Genomic DNA, 9,062 nt, shown 5'->3' on the forward strand with positions numbered 1-9,062 from the left:
TTACTAATTTGCAAGGGGATTCAAACAGCAGGTGGCTTGGGTTCCCCCCAACTGGCTCTCTAGGACTCTGGCTTGAAGTGCTGTTCTATGTGGGCTTGTCGGGCTGGGACAGACAAAACTTCCTTACTGCTTTGTAGCAACAATTTAAAGTGGTTTTAACATTCTTTTATGCTGTAGTCTGAGGTTTCCCTTCCTCTTCTACTCCTCAAAGATTTTTTCATTTCACTTGCACAGACCACTTGGCCAAACTGATGTTTAAAACTGAATCACTAGCTTAGTGAAGATGTGAACTTTCAGTAACCTAGACAGCTCATACTTGTCTTTTTCATTAAAGATGTTTAACAAGATAGGATGTGAATTCTGTTAGGTCTTTATTCCAGTTTGCTAATGCTGCCATCATGCAAAATACCAAAAATGGATTGGCTTTTATAAAGGGGGTTTATTTGGTTACACAGTTACAGTCTTAAGGCCATAAAGTGTCCAAGGTAATGCATTAACAATCAGGTACCTTCACTGGAGGATGGCTAATGGCATCTGGAAAACCTGTTAGCTGGGAAGGCACGTGGCTGGCATCTGCTCCAGAGTTCTGGGTCCAAAATGGCTTTCTCTCAGGACATTCCTCTCTAGGCTCAGCTCCTCTTCAAATGTCACTCTCGGTTGTTAGCAGCTGCTCTAGGCCTGTGTGGCTCTTTTTAAAGTACTCCCTGAGTAGGCAGGGCCACACCTCCATGGAAATTATCCAATCAAAGTCATCACATACAGTTGGGTGGGTCACATCTCCATGGAAACAACTCAATCCAATATTCCAACCTAATCAACACTAAATCCATCAGCTCTCACAAGATTGCACTGAAGATCATGGAGTTTTGGGGGACACAATACATCAAACCAGCACAGTCTTCTATAGATCTACTTAAACTTTTGAAATGTGAGTTTGTTCAAAAAAGACATGAGAAAACCACCCATCACCTCCAAGTTAAAGATTTGACTATCTGAGCTCCAGAGCTTCAAACTCTTATTACACTCCTGCATCCACAACATTTTCCTCTTGACAATGGACTCCAGGCTCCAGGAGCTTGGTCTTGCAGCATATTTGTGCACCAAAAAGTAGATTCTGAAAGATCTGGCTCGAGTCACCACTGTCACTGCCAGACTCACTCAAGGGCAAGTCATTTCTGAGGGTGTGCACTGGCTGGCTGCTTCCTTGCGGGCACTGGTTCCGTTGGCGGCGGCGGGCCTGCTGTTGAAGGGCTGCTGGTGTGCAGCCGTGGAGGAGAGGCCGGGGCACTGTCCGCACCTCTGCAGCTGGAGCTGTCGCGGTCGCTGCCGGAGGAGCGCTCAAAGTCTGAGGAGCGGCTCCCACTGCTGCCGGTCAGCTGCTCAGGCACATCGACTTTGGCCCTCAGCTGCCTTTGGATGTCACCCAGCTGAGGTGCAGGTGAGGGGTTATCTCTCTAGGGAGATGTTTCGGGTCCAACTGGAGGCTTCGTTGGCGCTCTGAATGGCAGAGGTGGTGGAGGCGGTGGAGGCGCGATGGCTGTGCGGGACAAGCGGACCGCTGTTCCATTCGGGCCTGGATTTTACCGCACCCTCGGCTCTTGTTTTCTTGACCTGCATGCTGCTCCTGAGCTTTTCAAGCACGTATTCAGCAGTGTCATGATTAATAATGAGCACACAGTCTTTCTGATATGGTCGTTTGTTCCCTTTGAACACAGTGATTGGTGGTGTAGATCCGGGGATATGTAGCAGCGTAATTGTGACTTCATCTCCTTTGTCAGCCTGAGGCTCTCTCCTTCACAGGAAGTATCTATAGATGCTGGCTTGAAATCACAGCAAATGGAGTGGCAGTAGTCCAAGGTGGCTTCTCGAAGCTCCTCCCGAGCTGTGGGCAGTGCTCCTGGTGGTCCAGCAGCGGGTTCCTGGTCCCCTTCCTGGCCCTGTGTGGGTGTCACACTGCCCCAGTGCTCCAGCAGAATCCTTAACATCCATGTTTCTACCACTAGTCTGCTCACAATGGTTTAGGTATTCTCTAAGATGATCTATGTTTTCTCTACCATGTTCCTTCTAAGTTCTCACTAGCAGAGTCATTAGCATCCATCTTTCTATTAACAATCTGTTTAGGACAAGCTTTTTGTATCATGCTGCTAAAATTCTCCCAGCTTCTTCCCACTGCCAAATTCCAAAGCCACTTCTACATTTTTAGTTATTTGTTACAGCACCCCACTTCCAGGCATCAAAATCTGTATTTATTTGCTATTGCTGCTGTAACAATTCACCATGAACTTAGTGGCTTAAATCAAGGCAAATTTATTATCTTATAGTTCTAGAGAACAGAAGTCCAAAATGGGTATCCCTGGATGAAAATAAAAATGTCACCGGGGTAGATACCTGAAACTATCAAACTACAACCCAGAACCCATGAATCTCGAAGACAGTTGTATAAAAATGTAGCTTATGAGGGGTGACAATGGGATTGGGAAAGCCATAAGGACCACACTCCACTTTGTCTAGTTTATGGATGGATGAGTAGAAAAATAGGGGAAGGAAACAAACAGACAAAGGTACCCAGTGTTCTTTTTTACTTCAATTGCTCTTTTTCACTCTAATTATTATTCTTGTTATTTTTGTGTGTGTGCTAATGAAGGTGCCAGGGATTGATTTGGGTGATGAATGTACCACTATGTAATGGTACTGTAAACAATCGAAAGTACGATTTGTTTTGTATGACTGCGTGGTATGTGAATATATCTCAATAAAATGAAGATTAAAAGAAAAAATTTCATCAGGGCTACATTCCTTCTGGAGACTCTAAGAATCCATTTCCTTGGCTTTTCCAGCTTCTAGGCTGCCTGCATTCCTTGGCTTGTGGGCTCCATCTGCAAAGCCAGCAATATTGGGCCAAGTTCTTCTCACACTGTGGTCCCTCGGGTTCTCCCACTTCTTCTGCCTCTCTCTTTCACGTATAAGGATGCCGTGATTATATTGGGCCTATACAAATAAAGGCAGGACAGGATCCTGTGTGAGATCTAACAAGGGAGGAGAGAAGGCTCAAAAGGATTTTACTGGGACAGCTGAAAAAATTGGGATATAGGCTGTAAACTTTATATCAATATTAAATTTCTTAAACTTGATATCTGCACTTAAGGTAGATATATAAGTGAATGTCCTTATTCTTAGGAAATGTACATGGCAATATCAAGTGTCCAAGGAGCATGATATTATATAACCCACACTCATGTTCAGAAAATGATTAATAAATAGAGAGAGAGATAGATGGATGGATAGATGGATTGATAAACTGATGAATAGATAAATAGAAAGATACAGCAAATGTGGCAAAATGTTGAAATTGGTGGATCTGAATATCTGGAAGGATGAGAGTATGTTGGAGTTCTCTGTGTGTCATTTGTTTTACTTTTGTAACTGTCCTGTAAGTTTGCAAGTATTTCAAAATAAGTTTAAAATTAAAAAAAAAGAAAAGGTGTTAATCTACCACTTTTTGTATTCTAATGTTTTATTTATTTATTTATGTTTACTGACATGATTAGACAAAGTTCAATAATTGAGAATTTTCACTCTTTCTGAATCTTATTACTTATTTATTTTCACAATTATTACTAAAAATAAATTTGTCATATGATAGTATAAGTGTCAAATTCATTGGGTATGCCACTAATTCTCAGAGACAAGAGAATTTATTTCATCCATGAAATAAGAATAAGATGCCATGAAAAGGTGTGCTCATAGAACAAAAAGCTCTTGGAAATGAAAAATTTAATAGTAGATATTAAAAATTCAATAGAAGATAAAATCGTGGAAATCTCTCTTTGAAAGTAAAACAAAAAGACAAAGAGATGGATGATGTGGGAGAAAATTTTTTTAATTTAAAAATTGTTAAAGAATTAAAGAATAAGTTGAGTTTTTCAATCATGAGTTCTACTGAAGAAAGCTTATTGTTGTTTGTATATGGCTACTATTTCAAACAGAGCTCTAATAATTATCAAGAGAACAAACAGCAGAGAAACCTTATAAGGATTTCACATTCAACAGACTCTACACAGCAGAGACATTAAAAATTATGAGTAAGTTCAAGACTTAACCAAAAGCATAATGATAGACATGACATAATATGTATGTAGTAGAAAGTAAGCCCCATGAGGGCAAGAATTTTGTTTACCCTCTATTACCATGACCTCAAACCAAAGCCTGAAAAATTGTAGGTCCATTTTTATGATTGCTGCTTTTGAACCCTTTTCAAATAATTCCAGTATCTGAGTCTCTTTGCATGCCTCTGTTGATTGTCTTTTCTCATTCAAGTTGTTATTTTTCTGGTTCTTGTTATGATGAGTGATTTTTTTTAAATTGTATTCTGGAAAAAAATAAAAATAGTGATGTAGGCCAGGAGGTTCAATCTCTGGGGAGGGGGGAGGGGAGGGACGAGAATAGGGGGAGGAAACACTCAACGAAGTAATACAAGAAAACCTTCCAATACTGAAGGATATGAGTATCTAAATTGAAAGGACCATCAAGTACCCAGCACAATGAATGAATGAAAAAGAAAAAAATCACCTCTCATCAAGGCATATTTTCATGAAATTTTAGAACACCAGAAATAAAGGGAAAATCCCATTGGTAAGCAGAATAATGCCCTCCCACCCACAATGTCTATGTCCTAATTGCCAGAACCTGTGAAAATGTAGGTTATATGGCAAAGGACAATTCAGGTTATAGATGGAAATAAAGTTGCTAATCAGCTGACCTTTAGATAGGGAAATATCCTGGATTATCCAGTTGGGTTGAATATAATTACAAGGATCCTTACAAGTGGAACAGGGAGGCAGAATAGGGAGAACCAAAGAGATGGCAGCATGAGAAGACTCATCCTGTTTTTTCTGGCTTTGAACATGGCCATGAGCCAAGGAAGGCAGGCAGCTTCTAGAAGCTGGAAAAGGCAAGGAAAGAGATTCTCCCCTAGAGTCTCCAGAAAGGAGTGCATCTTCAAGACAACAGTGAGATCATTTCAGACTTCCGATCTACAGCACTCTAAGATGATGCATTTTTATTGTTTTAAGTCACTAAATTTGTGGTAATTTGTTGCACTAGCAATAGAAAACTAATACAGTTCATAAAGATTTTCAGAGAGAAAAAAACAGATCACATAAAAAGTTCAAGAACTTTGGAATGACATCAAACTTTTAAAGAGTAGCAATGAAAGCTAAAACAAAGTGGAGCAAAGCCTTCAAAATTATGAGGAAAGATGATTTCTAATCTAGAATTATAAGCCCAGATAAAGTATTTATCAGTGTGAGAGTGGATAAAGACATTTGCATTCTGCCAGATATAGAAAACTTTTGTACCACACATCCTTTTTTTGTAAACCATTGCAAGCTGTGCTCCACTAAAATGCAGTCTACCAAACAGGGGTTCCAACACAGAAGAAGGGTGAAGGAATTTGCAGGATGACTGTGGTGTAAGACCTAAAAGTTCCAATATTATGTGCTGCCTTGAAATCTGGGGAAAATTCAGAGGGCTCTGAATGGCCTAACCACAAGATCCTCTCCCCACCCTGCTCCCATAGACAGATCCCCTAGCCAAACAACCCTACTTATCATGGGGACCAGGCACAGTTAATGTTTATCCTTGAGTAACAGGCTTCAGTTCCCTTCCAGCCAATGGAATTATTCAAATAAAACAATCATATCCTCCATAACAACAAGGGAGCACCTCACCTTCTTAATACTACAAAGCCTGCCTCCTACAGCCCCTGGTTGTTCACTTTCTTTCCCAAGTACAACTCTTATGTGGCCCTGTGTGGTGTGGTGACCTCTTCCCCTGGGCTATGAGTATATGTGACTAATAAACTGCTGCCCATTTCATCTGTCCACTGTCAGATGTTGTGTGTCCGACCATTCCCATAACCTAGGGCAAGACTCCATCTCTCACCATGAGTGAAGGGGAGGCAATCAAAACAGTGACAATGAGGGAAAATCCCAGGACAATGGACTAGAGAGTGATTCATCCAGATCAGAGCAGTTGGACAGAATTCCAGGAGGTAGATCACCAGGGGAGAATGAAAAAGAACTAATAAGAAAGAGGAGGAGGAAGTGTTTTCTACCACTTCTCTTTCTCTTATCTGGGCTACTAAATAGGATCTTTCATCCTTGCAAAAGTATTGGAAAGAATAACTTCTGTCCAGGGAAGGAGATGAGACTTACTGATTGGTGACAATGGGAGAAGGATCTCAGCATCTGAGGCATATCCCTTCCCTTTGGAAAGGCTTATTCTTTGGATAATATATTCCCTGCCTCCATATGGTCAGTGACAAGAGCAGGCTCTGTCCTGTGGAGGGGCAGCCTGCAGTTCTAAGTGGTAAGTGTAAAATGGACAGTGAGGTATGGGGAGGGGTGGCAGTCAGATGTACTAGAAGATGTTTGGCTACAGATCTAAGTCCTGTTCTTCAGTCAACTTTATCAGTAGTAATGTTGATATTTTACCTCTATTTTTCAGATTCTGATTCTTGCATTGTTTCTGCACTCAGAGAGGAATTCTAAACATAGCAGATTTTCTGATATGTTTGTATTAAAAAAATTGGTTTGAGAGAGAAGGCAATCCCAATCAAAATTCCAATGGTCTTTTTCATAGAAATGGAAAAGCTAATCATCAAGTTCATATGGAAGGGCAAGGGACTCTGAATAGCCAAAAACCATCTTGAAAATGAAGAATACAGTTGGAGGATTCACACTTTCCAATTTCAAAACTTATTACAAAGCTACAGTAATCAAAACAGTGTGGTACTGGCAAAAGGACAGAAATATAGGCCAATGGAATAGAACTGAGGGGGCAAAAATAAACCCCCATCTATGGCCAATTGATTTTTTTTTTAATCATCATTTTATTGAGATATATTCACATACCACGCAGTCATACAAAACAAATCGTACTTTCGATTGTTCACAGTACCATTACATAGTTGTACATTCATCACCTAAATCAATCCCTGACACCTTCATTAGCACACACACAAAAATAACAAGAATAATAATTAGAGTGAAAAAGAGCAATTGAAGTAAAAAAGAACACTGGGTACCTTTGTCTGTTTGTTTCCTTCCCCTATTGTTCTACTCATCCATCCATAAACTAGACAAAGTGGAGTGTGGTCCTTATGGCTTTCCCAATCCCATTGACACCCCTCATAAGCTACATTTTTATACAACTGTCTTCGAGATTCATGGGTTCTGGGTTGTAGTTTGATAGTTTCAGGTATCCACCACCAGCTACCCCAATTCTTTAGAACCTAAAAAGGGTTGTCTAAAGTGTGCGTAAGAGTGCCCACCAGAGTGACCTCTCGGCTCGTTTTGGAATCTCTCTGCCACTGAAGCTTACCTCATTTCCTTTCACATCCCCCTCTTGGTCAAGAAGATGTTCTCCGTCCCACGATGCCGGGTCCACGCCCCTCCCCGGGAGATGGCCAATTGATTTTGACAAGAGTAAAGTCCACTAAATGGAGAAAGAACAGTTTCTTCAACAATGATACTTGGAAAGCTGAATATCCACGTGCAAAATTATACAAAAATTAACTCAAAATGGATCCATGACCTAAGTATAAGAGCTAAAACTATAAATCTCTTAGAAGGAAACACAGAGAAATATCTTCAGGACCTTCTTTCAGGATTCTTAGACTTTACACTAAAAGCATGAGCAACAAAAGAATAAATAAGTAAAATGAATTTCATCAAAACTTTGAAAAATTTGTGCATCTATGGACATTATCAAAAAAGTGATAGAACAACCTACAGAATGGGAGAAAATATTTGAAAACCATATATCTGATGTGTTTAATATCCAGACTATAGAAAGGACTCCTACAATTCAACAATAAAAAGACAAACAACCTAATTTAAAAATAGGCAAAGCACTTGGATGAACATTTTTTTCCGAAGAAGATACATAAATGGCTAATAAGCACATCAAAAGATGTTCAACATTCCTAGCCATTAGGGAAATGCAAATCAAAACCACAGTGAGATACTATTTCACACTCAACAGTATAAGAGCTAAAACTATAAATCTCTTAGAAGGAAACACAGAGAAACATCTTTGGGACCTTCTGTTAGGATTTTTAGACTTTACACTAAAAGCATGAGCAACAAAAGAATAAATAAGTAAATAGAATTTCATCAAAATTTTAAAACTAATAATTATTGATAGCCTTCTATGTGCTATGCACTTTCCCAGGTACAGCACTGAACAAAATCCCTGCCCTCAATAAATACACAACCAATATTTAAATCAATAAATACATAATGTAATGTCAGGTAACAGTAAGTCTGCTAAGAAAGGTAAAACCAGCTGAGCAGATGGAGTGTGGTAGGATATTATTTTAGACAGAATGGTCAGGAAAGCCTTCTCTGATAAGGTGATACTTGATTAGATTCCTGGATGAAACTAGGAAGCAGAGAGCGGGGAGCATTCCGACAGCGGGGAGAGCAAGAACAAAGACCGTGAGGTGGGCGCGTGCCTGGTGTGCTCACAGGTTCTGGGAACCAAGGGGGCCAGCGGTGCTGGAGAGGATGAACAATGGGGAAGCGGAAGAGGGAGCCAGCGGCTAGATTCTACGGGACTTTGTAGGACATTGCAAAGGCATGAATGATTCCTGATCTGAATATTGATTTAACTAAAACTCACAATAAGGGTGTAGGCATGGTACAGTGAGTTAAATCCTCATCTATTGTAACAGAAAGTCAGAATCACCTGAAAGCAATAAACCAGAAAATATAAGAACAGGCATGTTATTTGGAAATGTGGAGGTAAATAGCAGAACAAACATCTAAAAGAGTTGAAAATTTTCACCTCTGGAGAGAAGCCTGACTGGGTAGGGAATGGGAAAGGAGGCTGTTGTTAATTGTTTTAAACCTTTTGGTGTAATGCGATTTTTAAAACTCTTTGCCGTATTCCTTTGGCTGAAGCACAAGCAAAACAGGAAACAAACATCCCCCCAAACCAATGAGTGACCTCCCATGCGCTGCGTTCACAGCCGATGACAGAGATGGCCTCCGGCCCCT

General features: G+C 40.3%; 1 pseudogene; it reads right to left on the minus strand.

Annotated features, from left to right (window-relative positions):
* Positions 1 to 1,018: 1,018 nt before the first annotated feature.
* LOC119535316 lies at positions 1,019 to 2,140 on the minus strand (annotated as a pseudogene).
* Between the last annotated feature and the right edge of the window lie 6,922 nt (positions 2,141 to 9,062).

This window comes from Choloepus didactylus, chromosome 5 (genome assembly GCF_015220235.1).
Source record: "Choloepus didactylus isolate mChoDid1 chromosome 5, mChoDid1.pri, whole genome shotgun sequence".
NCBI classification, from domain to species: domain Eukaryota; kingdom Metazoa; phylum Chordata; class Mammalia; order Pilosa; family Megalonychidae; genus Choloepus; species Choloepus didactylus.